Source organism: Solanum pennellii, chromosome 6 (genome assembly GCF_001406875.1).
Source record: "Solanum pennellii chromosome 6, SPENNV200".
Taxonomy (NCBI): domain Eukaryota; kingdom Viridiplantae; phylum Streptophyta; class Magnoliopsida; order Solanales; family Solanaceae; genus Solanum; species Solanum pennellii.
In genome coordinates, this window is record NC_028642.1 from 7,160,516 (window position 1) to 7,179,582 (window position 19,067).

Consider the following 19,067-nt stretch of genomic DNA (forward strand, 5'->3'; position numbering starts at 1 on the left):
TCTATTGTTACAACCATAGTGAAATAGAATTGAGGAAGAACTCCATGTAACATGCAAGGACAAAACACATCGACGTCAGATATCATTGGATTCGTGAAGAATTGGAGAATGAATCATTTCATGTCAAAAAGATACACACAAGTGAAAATTCTACAGATATACTATTAAAGATGATACCAACAGAAAAGTTTGAGTTATGCGAAGAACTTGTGGGCATGAGCTCTCTCTAAAGGAGATGAAGATACCTCCTTCTATTTGATGGGTCTGAAGGGGGATACTTGTGAATTTCATCCCATTTTTTGGTCAACTTTTGATATTAGATTGCTACTAGTAATTGTTAAAAGGGAATAGTGATAAGAGTTGAAAATAAGAGATTTGGTGGTAGGCAAATTGGTATGATTTGAAACCTTTTTTTTTACTTTTCTACATTTACCTATGTCATTAGTGACATAGGCATGATTTTCTCCTTCTATAAATAGAGCATTCTTGCTCATTTATTGAATACACCAAGTTAGAGAGAACTCATTTTGAGAGCAAAGTGAGGTATTCCATAAACTATACAAGAAAAATAGTTTGTGAAGAAAAATAGAGTGTGAGCGATATTTTAGTTGAAATCAAAAGAGTATTCTATTGAGTGTGTAGTATTCATTTTTAGTATTGTAATCGTGACTTTAGAGTGTAAATTCCTTACTATAATGATATCAATTGCTGCTCTTGCCCCGTGGTTTTTCCCTTATTTAGAAGGGTTTCCACGTAAAATTCTTGGTGTCATTATTTTTCCATTTAATTTCCATTACGTTTATCATATATATATATATTTTAGCTTGTCTGCGTTTTCCCAGCACATCTCATATACCGTAATAATACATTCTCTACTCATTCTTCCACTTTCTCGCTAAAAAATGTTTTAGTTGTTCCAACTCTTTCATTCAATTTATTAAGTGTCTGTAAATATACTTTTGATAATAAATGTTCAATTGACTTTGATGCTTTTGGTTTTTCAAATAAGAACTTCCAGACAAAGACTCTTCTATGTTGAAATAGTTTGGGTCCCCTTTACTCTTTCTCTCCTTCAACTCCCGTGGTTGCTGCTCATCATGCTTTTTTTGCTTCCCATATTTCTCCAACTCTCTCACATCGTCGTCTATGCCACCCTAGTATAGGGGGTTTTTCTAGTGTAGTAGAAATAATAATTTGCAATATTCTTTTGTGAAACATTTAGATTTTCTTTGTAATTCGTGTTAACATGGCAAGCAAACAAAACTACCATTTAAGGAATATATATATATTCTTCTACGTCTTCATTTGAATTGATTTACAGTGTTATTTGGACTTCCCTAGTTCCCTCTTTTATTGGTATTTGTAACTATATTTTATTTATGATGACTTTATTAAATTTACATGAGTTTTTCCAATTCGACGCAAATCAGAAGCAATACTCCTATACAAAAACTTTTACTCTTATGGTTTAATTCAATTTTCGGTCAAAATTAAATCACTACAATGTGACGGAGCTGCCGAATACGTTCAACTCTCTTCTTTTTGTGAGGTTTTAAATTCAAATGGTATTTGTCTTCGCATTTCATGTCGACATACTCATTATCAAAATGGTAAAATCGAACCAATGCATCGCACTATATACTAAATATGCTTCAGTCTTTAGTTTTTCTATCTTTTCTTCCATCTCAATTTTGCGTTGGAGCCCGTAATACTGTTGTCGATGTCATAAAATATTCTACGTTCTTCCAAGCTCAAGTTTAAAACTCCTTATGAACATTTTTTTGGTAAACTACCCTCGTATCATCTTTTACGTGTATTTGGTTTGTTTTCCTAATCTTCGTAATTATGTACCACATAAGTTGAGTCCTCGATCTAAACATCGTATTCTTTGTTATCCTTCAAATTATAAAGGTTTTAGGTGTTTTGATCCTTTAGAAAAGAAATTTTTTATTTCCCTTCATATTATTTTGCAAGAGGACTCTTTTCTATATCCTTCCTTAATTTCTAAGTGTATATCTCCAAAAACTTCCTTCTCTTCCTCTAAAAGTCAATCATCACTTTTGTTTCCTTCTCTCACGTCTCCAAATATTTCTCCCATTTTATCTCCAAATAGATTTACAATTAGCATACTTCTCGTAATCTGGAACACTTTAGTCCCCTGCAGACACAGACCTCGTCTTACCTACTCCAATACGTCCATCTAGTACTTATCCTTATGTAAAATCCTCATTGCTGCCAGTTTTTAGTCCTCATTCGTCTAGGACTCAATCTTCTCTATCTCTAGTAACTACTCCTAATTTACAAGGACTCTATCCACAGGCAGTTCCCTCTGTAACTCAAACACTAAATATTTGGTCTCTTGATTCTAAAGTACATCTAACGATCACCGAGCACAATCTGGAAAGCTCAAACCCAAAATTCTTCCTTCTTTATTTTATCACATATCTCGTATTTCATCTCAATCTTCTCTTCCTCCTAAGCCCAATTCATTTTCTAAGGCCAATAAATATCAAAAATTGAAAAGGGCAATGGCAGTTGAATACAACTCCCTCATCGCCAAAACACCTGGACTTGGTGTTGCCCTTTACTAATGTGAATGTTATTGGTTGTTGATGGGTTTATAATGTGAAAGAAAAATTAGACAGATCGCTTGACGGCTATAAAGTTTTTCTGGCTGCTCAAGGTTATAATAAAAAACATGGATAAGACTACGATCAAACATTTAGTCTTGTGGTGAAACCAGTCACCATTCAAACTAATTCTGCTTTAGCGACATCTAAAGGTTGGGAAACTCTTCAATTAGACGTTAAGATTGCCTCTTTACATGGAACTCTTAATGAACTGGTCTATATGAAACAACCTAATGGTTTTGTTCGTCCGTAATTTTCACATCATGTTTGTCGATTGAACAAAGCCCTTTGTGGCTTAAAACATGCTCCATGAGCATGTTTTCATCAATTCACCTCTTTTCTTGTCAAACGTGATTTTAAAAATTGCTTTTCTGATAATTCTCTCTGTATATAGAAATCTACTTCGGATATAATCATTCTACTTCTATATGTGGATGATATTCGTATCACTTTGTCTTCGAGTTCTTTACTAAAGTCTACAATCAAGACTCTAATGTCCGGATTCTCCATGAGAGACGTTGTTCTAGTCAATTTTTTTCTTGGAATCTTTGTCTCCACATGTAAGGGTAGTTATCTCTTAACCAATCCAAATACATTCATGATCTTCTTAATCGTGCAGGTCTTTTCTCATCTAAACCATTTAATACTCCTCTTTCTCCAAAATATCTTAGTGCTTCTGATACATCGCCTCCATTTTATGATCCGTCATTATATCATAGTCTTTTTGGTAGACTTCAATACTTATCTTTTAGTCATTACGACATTTCCTTCTTTGTTAGTCAGCTTGCTCGGTTCATGTATTCTCCCTTAGACATTCATTTAACCGTTTTCAAGCATATTCTACGCTACCTACATTATTTCTTAAATCTTGGTTTATTCATTTCGAGTGGCTCAATTGGTTCATTAACATGTTATACCGATGCATGTTAAGAAGGTTGTCCAACCACCAACAGGTCTACCTCACTGTATTGAATACTTTTAGGTAATAAACCAAGTGTTGTATCACGCTCAAGTGGTAAGGCAAAATATCATTTTGTTGCCCATGGTACTGCTGAGATATCTTGGTTGCTCTCTCTTCTTGGTGATATCCATATTCAACTATCCTCTCATTCAACAATCTACTGTGATTACATCAGTATAATATACTTAGCTCAAAGTCATGTTCATCATACTCCCATGAAACAAATTGAAATTGACATTAAATGTGTTCGTGAAAAGGTTGCTTCTAGTTTTCTACATGTTCACTATGTGTCAAGTGCAGATCAACTTGCAGATTTACTGACAAAGTCTCTTCCCTGTGCTCAATTTTCATTCTTGCATGGCAAGCTCAACATTTCTCGAGACCCCACATTTTTTCAGGGGGAATGAAAAATATATATATGTATAGCTTGAAGGATAGTTTGGTATTTTGTATCCTATTTACATATTATAAATACCTCATATACTTGATTAATGTTTCTATTCAAGATAATTTTTCTTTCAAAAATAACTTCTCCCAAAAAATTATTTTAAAAATTAGATTATAACCCACCCCAGAAAAAACAATTATTTCTTTTCTCAAACATTTTTTTCTCAAGAAATGATTGTCACATATGGGTTTACACCTAGACGTAACCGGCATCGTCGTTCTTTCTCAAGGACTAATACTAGCCTCTTAGTCTAATATCATTACATTCATAGGTTGAAAATGCAGAGAAATTTAAAAATTTCATTACATCTACTTTGAGGTTTACATAGACTTATACATACACATAATATATAGTCGTACCAAGTATACATAGACCCTTCGTATAGGAAGTTTACATAGCCTCAATGATTGTCACAACTCATACAATCTATGATCATCACAATATGGGCATAGCCCTATATCAAATGTTAAGAAGCCACATATAGGCTTATACAAGTCATACACAATGAAAGTGGAATGAACATAAAAGTCTTGAAAAAAGAAATGAACTTCATAGGCAAGATAGTGGCATTGCCCTCGAAAAGTGAGGACCTACCCACTTAAATGATAGAGAATATCCAAGCCTTCTTCAAGACATCTCGAATAAGCCTTTAATGATCGGAACCTAAAATATTTGAAAAAAAAGGGGAAAATGGGGCTAGTACTCCACATGTACAAAGTATGAGACCATATGCACATATAAGAGAAAAGCATGCTAAAAAGGGACATTTAGTCAAAACATGTCATTTTACCCTTTTAAAAGTCTAATACAAAGTCAAGAAAGTCATACCAACCAACCAAACATGCTTACTAACTCAAACAAGTAATATGTATCCCAACATACTTGAACTCATGATTTACTACAACCCCATCATCAAGAATAACATCACAAGTATGAACAAGAGTCAATTACATTATAATAAGCAAGATAACTACTCATGAATCCTTATCAAGTCCACAAGTGCAATGACCAAGCAAAGACTCATAACCTTACTCAATCAAGTATCCTCAACAAGAAACCATAACCCATGTCAACTACACATAATATAACATTTAGATACACATTTCATCTTATGTTAACAATATAACCCAATGATTACTCATAAGTGAACTAACCAACATATAGTATCAACAATGTGCAAGTTCATCATGAACATAACATATATCATAAACATATATAAGAACATCCTCCTAAGACTCCCCTTAAGTCTAACTAGTGCAACGCTTAGGTAGAGTCCCATACCCCTACCTAGACTAAGCTAGACCCCTTAGGTTATCTTAGTTATATTTCAAATCCGTTAATTCATTTTACCTTTTGGGAACATCTTTCCCTAACCGACATAGACCACATGAGCTAGTGTGGAATCTGGTGTCATGAAACCCTACACCAAAAGAATGCAGACTACTTGCCCAAGTAGTACAAAAACCTAAAACATAGCAACTACGTGCATCCACTAGCTAATATTCTTATGGGGGCAACATAGTTCAAGGACTAGCAGATATCATTGGGACCCTCTTTATGCACCATGAATTATAGTCTCCAATCTCAGGATTAATGTAGTGCTCCTACCTTCCCTATGTTGGAGGGACATTCCTCAATCTAGTTCACTCGGTGCTAACCTAGAGTCCCTTTTTGAAATATCTTAATCCTTTAGTTATCAATCATAGCTTTGTTTAGGTCATAAGGTGTACCCCTTCTATAATCATCATCATCAATAGCTCAATATGATTTGTATGATTATAGATCTTTTCATCACAATGCATATAGGCGAGGTTAACACATTACATATCAATTCATAATAAGGCACATTGGTATACATCACCATCCTTATAGCATTTACATCTTAATCAACCTCACAACCATAATCAAGATAGTTCAATTCAACATCGTACCACCCTGTCATCGTAAAATAAGGCATACTCTAATAAAACATCATGACTTAACCACAATTAATCACAATTGGAAGTAAAGATAGAGATTCTAAGACTTACCAAGTCTTCCTCATAGTTCATCATGTAGGTCTTACCATAAATCGTCAATTCAACCCAATTTAGATGTTCAACATCATATCTTAATAATAAACATGATAACAATACTAGAAGAGTCACTACACCTTATTTTAATAATCAATGCTTGAAACAAGATTACCTAGGCCAATTTCCATAACCTAGATCACTTCTCAAAATTAGCATGAAAGACAACAATTCATTCTAATTTGTTAATTATTGGTGTAACAACATCATCCAATAGTGATTTAACCCATAATCAAGACAATTAAATCAATCACAACCCAATTTACATCAAGATCAACCTAACAAAGTTAAAATACATTTTAATCTATCCAATGTACCCTAAAGAAAACATAAAAAATCTCAGTTCACAAGATCGACTTTTGAAATCCATTTTGAAGGAACCCTTTGAGGAAAAAAACTCAAAGGTGAATTATATACCATACCTTAATGTTTGATGAAGAATTGATGGTGAATTCATCTCTTTCCAGCCCCCAGAATCTCCCCCTAGCTTATCTTCAATGGTAGCTTCCAAATAGAGAGAGAAGAAGAGAGAAGGAAGAGTGTCTGTATTGAGAGTTGTAATTAGATTAATTGGGGTTAAGGCCTTTATATGGGAGTTAAATTAGTTAATTAGTCTTCCCTTAATCCCTAAATAACCACTACACCACTTAATTAATTAAATGAATTAACATTAAAAACATGCAGGGAATAAACCCTCACAGACAAAACCCCGTTGACAGACCGTCTGTGAGTCGACAGACTCACCCCCCTCCGTCCTGCACATCCGCAAGTAAGTTCAAAGACTTGTGCAGGAAAGGGCTTCCTCAAAATCTAAGTGTGGGACGACGGTGGCATCGACTCCCTTTCAGTCCACACAAGGACCGTAGCTTGTCCCGTCGATGCACACTACCCAGGCAGTGTTGCCTCAACCTGCAGGGGTTATCCTTAAGGGTCCTTGTTTGGTCCTTAAGGAGTCGTACCCGAACGTTTCAACCATGAAACAACTAAAACACCTATTATCTACCCTTTCACGATTTTTCATGGATTTCTGACTCCTAAAAGCTAGTGAAAGGCTAAGGCACGCTAGTACCACTTAGACTAGTTTCCGAACGTCATGGACGTTCTTCGATGTTTTGGTTCTTAAACTTTATAAATGACCTATATTTATTAAAATATGTCTTAAAACAGTGCTTATACCCCATGGTACCTATATTAGGCTCTAAGACTCGTCTTGGATTTTCAAAGTGTTACATTATCCCCCCCCCCAGGAACATTCGTCCCCCCAATGACACTAAAACACTTTTAAAGGAAGAAATAGTTTCAAGACTAGTAGCCCAACCAATCAACAACGTCAAAAAAACATAATTCATATCATTTCAACAAGGGAAATTTAGAAACTCCAATTATCACACCTAAGGTTAAAAATACTTCATAATGAGGTATTTCGTTCTCACAACACACATGAGCTCAACATACATTACATGAGTCAATTAGCACAATGTTCAACTTAACAACATGCTACATATCATTTCATAAAGACTTACCATATTAAAATGAACAACATGACTCATATAAACCAAAAAGGCAAAATTTCAAGTTTTAGGCACCAAATTCACTGTAATACACCCCAAAATGCACTTTTTTGTAAGACTTCACCAAAAATAATGAAACTTCGATTTAAAGTCATATTTATATTATAAAAAAAAGACTAACCTTAACTATCAAAAATAAGAGGGTAAAAGGACTTCATGTCGGCCTCGGCCTCTCATGTTGCACCCTCAACTAGGTGATTCTCCATAACACCTTTATGGAAACCACCTCTTTATTCTTTAATTTCTTGGCTTGCCTATCAGGAATTTGAACCGGAACTTCGTCATAAGAGAGGTTGCTTTACAGAAGGATCCTCAATGGAAAGAATGGACTCGAGATCACAGATACACTTTTTTAACATAGAATCATGGAAAACCGGATGAACCGAAGCCAATTCACCAGGAAGTTTCAATTCATAGGCAACCTTACCAACCCTTTGCAAGATTTCATAGGGACCCGCATAATGAGGACTCAACTTACCTTTCTTGCCAAATCTAACCACCCCTTTCATTGGTGAAATTTTCAGATACACCTTATCATCTTCTTCAAACTCCAAATTTCTTCTCCTATGATCGGCATAAGAATTTTGCCGACTATAGGCCGTTTGCAACCAGTTCCTTATGATATGAAACTTTTCTAAAGTCTTATAAACCAAATTGGGACCAAGAAGTGAAGGCTCACCCACTTCAAACCATCCAATAGGAGACCTACACCTCCTACCATACAAGCCTTCATAGGGAGCCATGGAAATGGATGAATGAAACTTTTATTATAAGCGAACTCCACCAAAGGAAAATTATTATTCCAATTGCCATTAAAATCAATAATTCAATCCCAAATCAAATCCTCAAGAATATGAATAGTGTTTTCCGCTTGACCATCCGTTTGGAGATGAAAAGCGGTACTCAACTTCACCTTAGTACCCAACCCTTTTTGGAATGACCTCCAAAACCTAGATGTTAATTGTGCACCCCGATTTGATATGATGGATAAAGGAATACCATGGCAACACACAATATAATCTATGAAAATCCTAGCATAATCTTCCGCGAATAAGTAGATTTGACAGGAATAAAGCGAGCGGACTTAGTCAAACTATCCACAACCACCCATATAGAATCGTATGACCTTTAAGTTCGAGGTAAACCCACTACAAAGTCCATATTAATGTCTTCCCACTTCCAAGTAGGAATTTGGATCTCTTGTAGTAAGCCACCGAGCTTTTGATGTTCAGCTTTTACTTGTTGGCAATTTGGACACTTAGCGACAAACTCTGCTATGTCCTTCTTCATACCTTCCTACAAATAAATTTTCCTAAGGTCATAGTACATTTTGGTCGAACCCGGACGAATTGAGTTGCGGGACCCATGAGATTCTTCTAGGATCCGATCCCTCAACCCATCTACATCGGGAACACACAATCTCCCTTGGCACCTTAAAACAATATCCCCCCTAAGGAAAATGCCTCATTTAGCTTGTCGAGGACCATTTCCTTAAACTCTATCAATGATTTGTCAAGGTGTTGCTTGGACTTCATCTCAACCACGAATGATGACTTGGAGTTATCATGGACCGTGGAACCACCATCCGAAGGATATTCTAATCTCACCCCCCAACCTAGCCAACCTATGTACATATCTCACAAGGTCTTTCTTGGCTTTATCAATGTGGGATGCACTACCCATAGTCATACGATTTAGGGCTTTCGCAACCACATTAGCCTTGCCGGGGTGATAGAGGACACTCATGTCACAATTTTTTAACAATTCTAACCACCTTCTTTGCCGGAGATTCAACTCTTTTTGGTTAAACACATATTGGAGACTCTTATGGTCGATGAAAACATCAACATGTGCACCGTACAAGTAATGCCTTCATATTTTCAAAGCAAACACCACGACCGCTAACTCAAGGTCATGAGTGGGATAATTTCACTCACGTACCTTAAGTTCCCTAGAGGAATAGGTTATCACTTTCCCATGTTGCATAATCACACACTCCAAACCCACTTGGGATGCATCTCAATATACTACAAAACCCTTAGTACCCTCCGGTAAAGTCAAAACCGGAGCGGAAGTGAACCTATCTTTCAACAATTGGAAACTTTTCTCACATGCCTCCGACCACTCAAATTTCTTACTCTTTTGGGTCAAAGTAGTCAAGGGAGACGCAATGGACGCAAAACCATCCACGAATCTCCGATATTAACCCGTTAAACCCAAGAAACTCCTAATGTCGGTTGGATTCAATGGTCTAGGCCAATATTTCACCGCCTCTGTTTTCCTTGGGTCTACCTTAACTCCTTCACTAGAGATGATATGTCCAAGAAATGCCACCGACCTCAATCAAAACTCACACTTGCTATATTTGGCAAACTATTAATGTTCTTTAAGGGTTTGCAATACCACCCTCAAATGACCCATGTGATCACCCTCATTCTTGGAATACACCAAGATATCATCAATGAAGACAATGACAAATGAATCTAGGTAATTTCGAAACACTCTATTCATTAGGTCCATAAACGTTGCCGGATGATTGGTGAGACCAAAAGACATTACCAAGAACTCATAATGACCATATTTAGTCCGGAATGTCATGTTTGGTATATCTTCACCTTTCACCCTAAGTCGGTGGTACCCCGATCTCAAGTCAATTTTTGAAAAGTAGCTCGACCCTTGGAGTTGATCAAACAAGTCATCAGTCCAAGGGAGAAGATACTTATTCTTAATGGTGACCTTGTTCTATTTGCGGTAATCAATACACATTCTCAAGGACCCATCCTTCTTCTTTACAAACAAATTTGAGCACCCTACGGAGAAATACTAGTCCTTATAAAACCCTTATCTAGTAAATCCTTGAGTTGAGCCTTCAATTCCTTCAATTCGGTCGAAGCCATCCGATAAGGAGGAATTGAAATGGTATTTGTATCCGGTACCAAATCAATGCCAAAGTCAATTTCCCGTTTGGGAGGAATACAGGGAGGTCATTAGGGAAAACCTCCGGAAACTCACTCAATGCGGGTACCGACTCAATGGGAGGAATTTTGGAGTCTAAATCTTGGATCCTACTATGTGATATAGACAACCTTTTGAGATCATTTTGCATGCTTTTAGACAAGAGATAATACGACCTCTAGGAATAGAATTTCCCCCTTTCCACTCAACAACGGTTCATTTGGAAAGTTAAACTTCACCACCTTGTTTAACAATCAATAGAAGCAAAGCAAGCATGCAACCAATCCATACCTAATACAATATCCAAATTCAGCATATCTAGTTCTACTAAATCAACATAAGAAACTCTATTGGGCAACATTGTAGGACAATTTTTATATACCCTTTTCGCAACAACTGACTCACCCACCGGAGTAGACACTATAAAAGGTTCATGCAAAATATCGGGTAAAATATCAAACTTTTTGGCCACTAGAGGAGTAACAAAGGATAAAGTAGAACCGGGATCAAGTAAGGCATATACATCAATAGAGAAGACTTTCAACATACCGGTCACTACGTCGGGAGAAGTCTCTTGCTCACCCCTAGAGCGGAGAGCATAGAAGTGGTTCTTCTTTGGTACTTCATTAGAACCACTTGCTTGAGCTTGACCACTACCCTTGTCTTGATTCCTCACATTAGGGTGATCCCTCACTTCGTGCCCACTCTTGCCACAACCAAAACAATTATCCGTCCCCTTAAGTCAATCACCATAGTGCTTCTGCCACACTTTCCACAAGTTCTTCTCGGTTGGTGAATTAGTACTTTTTCCCTTCTTAGATTTAGGGTTATAGGCCCTATCACCACTAGCTTTTGGGAACTTGGAAGGGACTAGACTTGAAATCCACTTCTTAAATCTAGGCTTGTCTTGTATCTCAAGCCTATTGAAGAACATCCATCAAAAAATCTTGCCCTCTTAGCATCATTTCTCTTCCTCCTAGACCTTGCCTCTTCTACATGCTTGGCATGCACCATACGACAAGAAATTTTCATGTTGTTGTGTAGCATAGCCAAATTACACTCTTCTTGCAAATCATCTGACACCCCCATCACAAAATGGCTCATTTCATATCTAGGATCGGAACCAAAGAAGGAGCATATTTTCAAAACATAGTGAATTTCAAAGAGTATTGATGAACACTCATACCTCCTTGGCAAAGGTTGATGAAATCCATCACTCTTGCCTCCCTCATCTCCCTAGGAAAGAACCGATCTAGAAAAGCCTTCTTAAATATCTCCCAAGTCAACAGACCACCCCTCAATGGCCTGTTATCCCTCCATTGCACAAACCATGCTTGCTCCACGTCCTTGAGTTGATAAGTGGCCAACTTGGCCTTCTCACTTGTGTACAACCCCATAACCAAATGTATTATAGAGACTTCATCGATGAATTCTTGGGGGTCTTCATCAACCTTAGACCCGTAGAATCTAGGAGGGTTCATTCGAATGAAGTCCCTTAGACGGGAAGCCATAGAAGTGTCTTCTTGATAAGGAAGGGGCACAACCTCCTGGTTTGCTTAATCCGTCTAGCTTGGATTGAGTTGTGGCCTCTTGTGCTTTAGTGGTGCCATTTGAAGAAGAGAGGTTCTTATATTCTCATCTGTCAAAGAAGGAGGATTGAACGGTGCATGCTCCATGTTAGCATCTTCTTCAAGTGGAGGAACTTGATCACCATGGGGAGGATCTTTCGCATTGGTAATTTCCTCTTCGAGTCTCCGAGCCACATTCCTTCAAGTTTTCATACTTCCTATAATAACAACAATAGGATTAGAAGCAAAAGCACACCATAGGTATACTCTAACAGCACGATATAGGACTTCCAAGAAAGAGAGTGATTCCTAAGCATCACATAGGTTCCTATTCATAAGTGTGGCGCGCTTCACAATTATGAATACAAACCTACATAGATGTGGTAGAGAGAGAGACATAACTCAACGATATTCAACCTGGAGCTTCACAATTATGAATACAAACCGACATAGATGTGGTAGAGAGAGAGACATAACTCAACGATATTTAACCTGGCTCTGATACCAAGTTTCTCACATCCGGGTTACCCACTAGACTTAATCGGCGTCTTGGTCCTTTGTCAAGGAATAAGACTAGACTCTTAGTCTCATGTCATTACATTCATAGGTTGAAAATGTGAAGAAATTTAAAACTTTCATTACATTCATTACAACTCATATTCTTATATATGTTTATGATATATTATGTTTATAAACATAATATATAGTCGTATTGAATATACATAGACCCTTCGTATAGCAAGGTTACATAGCCTTCTACTTTTATTGCACATACATATATATAAGATAGAAAGATAGTGTCAAAGATTGTCTCACCTCATATCATCTAAACGATCATCACAATATGGGCATAGCCCTACATCAAATGTAAAGAAGCCACATATAGGCTTATACAAGTCGTACAAAATAAAAGTGGAATGAACATAAAAGTCTTGGAAAAACAAAGGAACTTGATAGGCAACATATTGGCATTGCCCTCGGAAAGTGAGGACCTGCCCACTTGGATGATAGATAATATCCAAGATTTCTTCAAGTCATCTCGAATAAGTCTTCAATAACCGTAGCATATATAAGAGCAAAACATGCTAAAAAGGGACATTTAGTCAAAACATGTCATTTTACCCTTTTAAAAGTCTAATGCAAAGTCAAGAAAGTCATACAAACCAACCAAACATGCTTACTAACTCAAACAAGTAATATGTATCCCAACATACTTAAACTCATGATTTACTACAGCCCCATCATCAAGGAATTACATCACAAGAATGAATAAGAGTCAAGTATATCATAATAAGCAGGATTACTACTCATGAATCCTTATCAAGTCAACAAGGGCAATGACCAAGCAAAGATCCATAACCTTACTCAATCAAGTAGCCTCAACAAGAAACCATAACCCATGTCCAAATTCACATAATATAACATTTAGATACACATTTCATCTTATGTTAACAATATAACCCAATGCTTACTCATAAGTGAACTAACCAACAGATAGTTTCAACAATGTGCAAGTTTATCATGTACATAGCCTATATCATAAACATATATAAAAACATCCTCCTAAGACTCCCCTCAAGGCTAACTAATGCAATGCTTAGGTAGAGTCTCATACCCCTACCTAGACTAAGCTAGACCCCTTAGGTTATCTTAGTTATAGTTCAAATCCTTTAATTCATTTTACCTTTTGGGAACATCTTTCCCTAACCGACAAAGAACACATGAGCTAGAGTGGAATCCAGTGTCATGAAACCCTACACCAAAAGAAGGCAGACTACTTGCCAAGGTAGTACCAAAGCATGAAACATAGCAAATACGTGGATCCACTAGCTAGTATTCCTATAGGGGCAACATAGTTCAAGAACTAGGATATATAATTGGGACCTTCTTTATGAGCCATGTATTATAGTCTCTAATCTCAAGAGTAATGTAGTGATGATACCTTCCCATTGTTGGAAGGGACACTCCTCAATCTAGTTCACTCGGTGCTAAGCTAGAGTCCCTTTTTGAAATGTCTTTATGCCTTTAATTATCAATCATAGCTTTGTTTAGGTCATAGGGTCTAACCCTTGTATAATAATCATCATCAAAAGCTCAATATGAATTGTATGAATATAAATCCTTTCATCACAATTCATATAGGTGAGGTTAACACATTACATATCAATTCCTAAAAAGGAACATTGGTGTACATCACCATTCTTATAGCATTTACATCTTAATCAACTCACAACCATAATCAAGACATTTCAATTCACATCATACCACCCTATTATCCTAATATAAGTCATAGTCCAATATAACATCATGACTTAATCACAATTGGAAGTAAAGATAGAGATTCTAAGACTTACCAAGTCTTCCTCATAGTTCATCATCTAGGCCATACAATAAAACCTCAATTCAACCCAATTTAGATGTTCAACATCATAACTCAATAATCAATATGATAACAATATTAGAAGAGTCACTACACCATAACTCAATACCAAATCAATGCTTAAAACAAGATTACCTAGGCCAATTTCCATAACCTAGATCACTTCTCAAGATTAGCATGAAAGACAACAATTCATTCTTATTTGTTAATGATTGGTGTGACAACATTATCTAATAGTGATTTAACCCATAATCAAGACAATTGAATCAATCACAACCCAATTTACATCAAGATCAACCTAGGGTTAAGGATCATAATCTTCAAACTGAACCAAACTATCACAATTGATCATAATCAAGTTAAAATACATGTTAATCTATCCATTATACCCTAAATAATACATAAACAACTCAGTTCACAACATCAATTTCGTAATTGGATGAAACCCACATGAAAACTCAACTTTTGAAATCCATTTTAAAGAAACCCTTTGAAGAAAGAGTCTCAAAGGTGAATTAGATATCATACCTTAACGTTTGATAAAGATTTGATAGTGAATTTGTCCCTTTACAGCCCACAAAACCTCCCCTAGCTTGTCTTCAATGGTAGCTTCCAAATAGAGAGAGAAAGAAGAGAGAAGGAAGAGTATTTGTATTGAGAGTTGTAATTAGATTAATTGGGGTTGGGGCCTTTATATGGAAGTTAAATTAGTTAATTAGTCTCCCCTTAATCCCTAAATAACCACTAAACCACTTAATTAATTAAATTAATTAACATTAAAAACATGCAGGAAATTTAACCCTCACAGACGAAACCCCGTTGACAGGCCGTCTGTGAGTCGACGGACTGACCCCTCCATCCTGCACATCCGTAAGTAAGTTTAGAGACTTGTGAAGGCAAGGGATTCTTCAAATTGGCTAAGTATGGGACAATGGTCGCATCGGATACCCGTCAGTCCACACACGGACGGTAGCTTGTTTTGTCGATGCACATTGCCCATGCAATGTTGTCTCAACCTGTAGGGGTCCTCCTCAAGGGCCCTTGGTTGGTCCTTGGGGAGTCGTACCCGGATGTTTCGACCATGAAACAACTTTATCACCTATTAGCTACCCTTTCACCAATTTTCATGGATTTTCGCTCCTAAAAGCTAGTCAAATAGGCTAACGCACACTAGTACCCCTTAGAACTAGTTTCCGAACGTCGTGGACGTTCTTGGACGTTTTGGTTCTTAAACTTCCTAAGTGACCTGTATTCATTAAAAATAGGCCGTGAAATAGTGCTTAGACCCCATGGCACCTTGTTTAGGCTCTAAGACTCGTCTTGGATTTTCAAATGGTTACAATAATGATAACTTTTTCTAAAGAAATTTTGACAACAAACAAATTCTGACAAAAAGAGTTCTTCATAAATATCAATTCCCTATGAATATTTTGCATATTAAAAATATTAGGTAAATACTTTTAAAAGATTTGTATGCAGGGAAGTTGCAGGTTATTACATCTATCCTATTTTCCATTCATAATTTTTGGGGGCTGTATTTATTTTGCCTCGAAGTGTAGTTAAAGAGATAGATGGGAAATGTAGGGAATATTTGTGGGGAGGCAGTGAAGGAAGAAGTAGCTTGGGAAAATATTTGTAGGCCGAAACAACCAGGAGGCTTAAGTATAGTTGCAAACAATGGAACATGGCATCAGTTGGGGGACATATTTGGTTACTAATGGAGAAACAAAGACATTTTGTGTGTAAAATGGATGAATGAATTATATATGAAAATGATTGTGATTTTTGGACAAGTAAACCACCTGGGGATTGTAGCTGGTACTAGAAAACTTTGCATAAAATGAAGTTAAAGATGTGAACATGGTATAACAATGATCACTATTATTTGATAGGAGATTACTCAGTGTCTTTAGGCTAATAGCAGTGTACCGAAGTGGAGATAGCTACTTTGATATGGAACAGATTCACAGTACCTAAACATTGATTTATCAATTGACTTGATGTTTTGTGTAGACTACTAACAAAAGATAGAATATAAAAGATGGATTTCGAGACAGGAGGTACTGATTGCAATCTATGTAACAGTTCATCATTGAAAGATGATGAGAATTTATTTTGTCAATGCACATGGAGTAAAGAGACATGGGTGAAAGGGCAAAAATGGTTAGGGATAAGCTTACCACCTAAAGGGGTCAATGATATGCTCCAGTTGATCAAGCATAACCATTGGTACTGACGGATAAAAGAAGTGGTTGTTGCTTCGTATGAAATTGTAATCTACAACACATGGCTGACTCGAAACCAGGTGTCATTCAAGAAAGGGAAAAGCGAATAGTAGGTTTATCATCAAGCAGATAAAAAATATCATCAAGGAGAGAGTACTAAATATTTAGAATGCATGATTTAGGAGTAAAATTGAGAGAATTTGCAATTAGTTGTTAAATAGGGTCTACTAATCTTGTGCCAGGTTATTGGTAACTAGACTATAGATGCTCTTAAGTGTATTTTTTTTAATTGTTGGTGTGGTAATAATTCACATTTTGTTGCCTAAAAAAGATTATGAAAACCTACTTTTTCAAAAGAAAAAAAATTGGTATTTGGTTGGAAAATAAGAGGAAAAAACATGAAACTTTCCTAGAAGAAAAGCAACGAAGAAGATAATTTTCTTATTAAAGAACGCTTATTATTTTAATAGAGTCTAAATGATATTAAAACTCTGTTAAATATATGATTAATTCATACTCATTTTTGTAAGGAAAAAATAGACTTAATGGACTGAATCTCAATGATTAAGATTCAAATCTAAAAATCACACACTTAATGAGCTAAAACTGAATGATTAAAATTCAGACAATCATTAAGTGCAAACAAATAATGTATTATTGTAGTACTTAAAAGGCTATGAAGATGTCCGTGTTACTGAAAAACATATGAGTTCTTTCCCCAAAATTGTTGACGAGATCACTATCCTAATCAAACCCCTTTCTAAAAACATCATAGCTAAAAGACACTTATTTATGGATTTTAAAATTTTGTTTATTTTATAAAAAAAGTCATTTTACCAAAATATGTCATTTAGCTTGCACATTTAATAGTTTAATTTTTGTTATGACAGTGTGTCAACTCAGACTTTAAATTAGCATCCACTAGTAAAAACTTTCATGCTTCGCGCGGTAAATTAATATCATGAAATTTATAAAACAATACTTAAAACCTATGATACATCAAAATTAAAATATTATATTGTCTTACATACAAGATTACCTAGTAACAAACATTAATAATGTAAAGGACAATAAAAATAAGAGTCCGACGCCAAAAGGGTAAAAAAATTATCAAAAAATCCAAAAGGGTACATCAATATTATTTTAACCAAAAGGGCAAAATCTCTCCGATTCTGACAAAATTAACGTGTCAATTTTTAAAAAAATACAAAAATCGTTGTTGTGTCATCGATTTCGTCAAAAAAATTTCTTTTCCTTAAAATCAATTCTGTGGCAACGATTTTATCAAAATAATTTTTAATAGAGCAGCCCCTGCCTCTATTGTTGGCTTGCTGCAAAGAGAAGAAGATCAATTTTTTTAAGGGAAAGGATGTCGTTGTTGTAGTAGCGATTTCAATTTAACTTTTTTTTAATGAAAAACACTAAATGAGCAGCGATATTATAATATAAAATCACCGTATCAATTTTTTCAAAACAAACAGTCATGAGCGATTTTGCCAGTTCGGTTAAAACAAATTGATATGCCTTTTTAAAATTTTTGACAATTTTTTTTGCCCTTTTGGCTCCGGGCTCATGAAAATTGTTACATCTTATCATTTATCCTTAATAACATAAGCATGAATTAATGAATGTAAAAATACGTACCAGGATCTGTAACATAAGCAATAGTGTTAGTGAGCCACTCAAGAGGAGCAAAGTACACAAATATTTATAGACAACAAATGATAGAAAGACTTAATTTGTAAATAAATAAATTGAAAGGAATTTCTAGTTTGTGGTGGTGGGTGGGTGTATATATATATATATATATATATATATATATATATATATATATATATATACATATACATATATGACTAGCCATGTTTTAAAAAAAGGAAATTTTCAAGATGACAATATTTTGACATTTAATAGGACTCAATGCCAACACTTTCAATATTTAGTAAAAATGTCAAATTTTTGATTTATTATATATCTTATTTAATGTTTTTTTATATTAATTGAATTAATAAATTGTTAAATTACAAAAAGGAGAAATTCAAGGAGTTAAGTTTTTTAAAAGAAAAAATTGCTTAGAAGTCTCAGCGGTTACAAAATTTAAAAACAAAATGCTAATCAGTCTTCTCCAAAATTGATGAGTTCTCTCATCATCGATTATCAAATATTGTGATTGAATTTTTTTTCATTTTTTTGAGTATTATTTTAAAGAAACGGGGTGACAAAATCATCAATAAACAGCTGTGGACAAAGATTTTTC

General features: G+C 35.5%; 1 long non-coding RNA gene across 2 annotated transcripts; it reads right to left on the reverse strand.

Moving 5' to 3' along the window:
* Positions 1–4,318: 4,318 nt before the first annotated feature.
* Positions 4,319–16,974, reverse strand: LOC114077591. 2 transcript variants are annotated; one of them, XR_003578961.1, is made up of 2 exons: positions 15,114–16,974; positions 4,319–4,702 (listed from the first exon to the last, which is right to left on the reverse strand). It is a non-coding gene; the product is annotated as an uncharacterized LOC114077591 (long non-coding RNA). The 2 variants fall into 2 exon arrangements; XR_003578962.1 differs by lacking the exon at positions 15,114–16,974 and adding an exon at positions 6,534–8,171.
* Between the last annotated feature and the right edge of the window lie 2,093 nt (positions 16,975–19,067).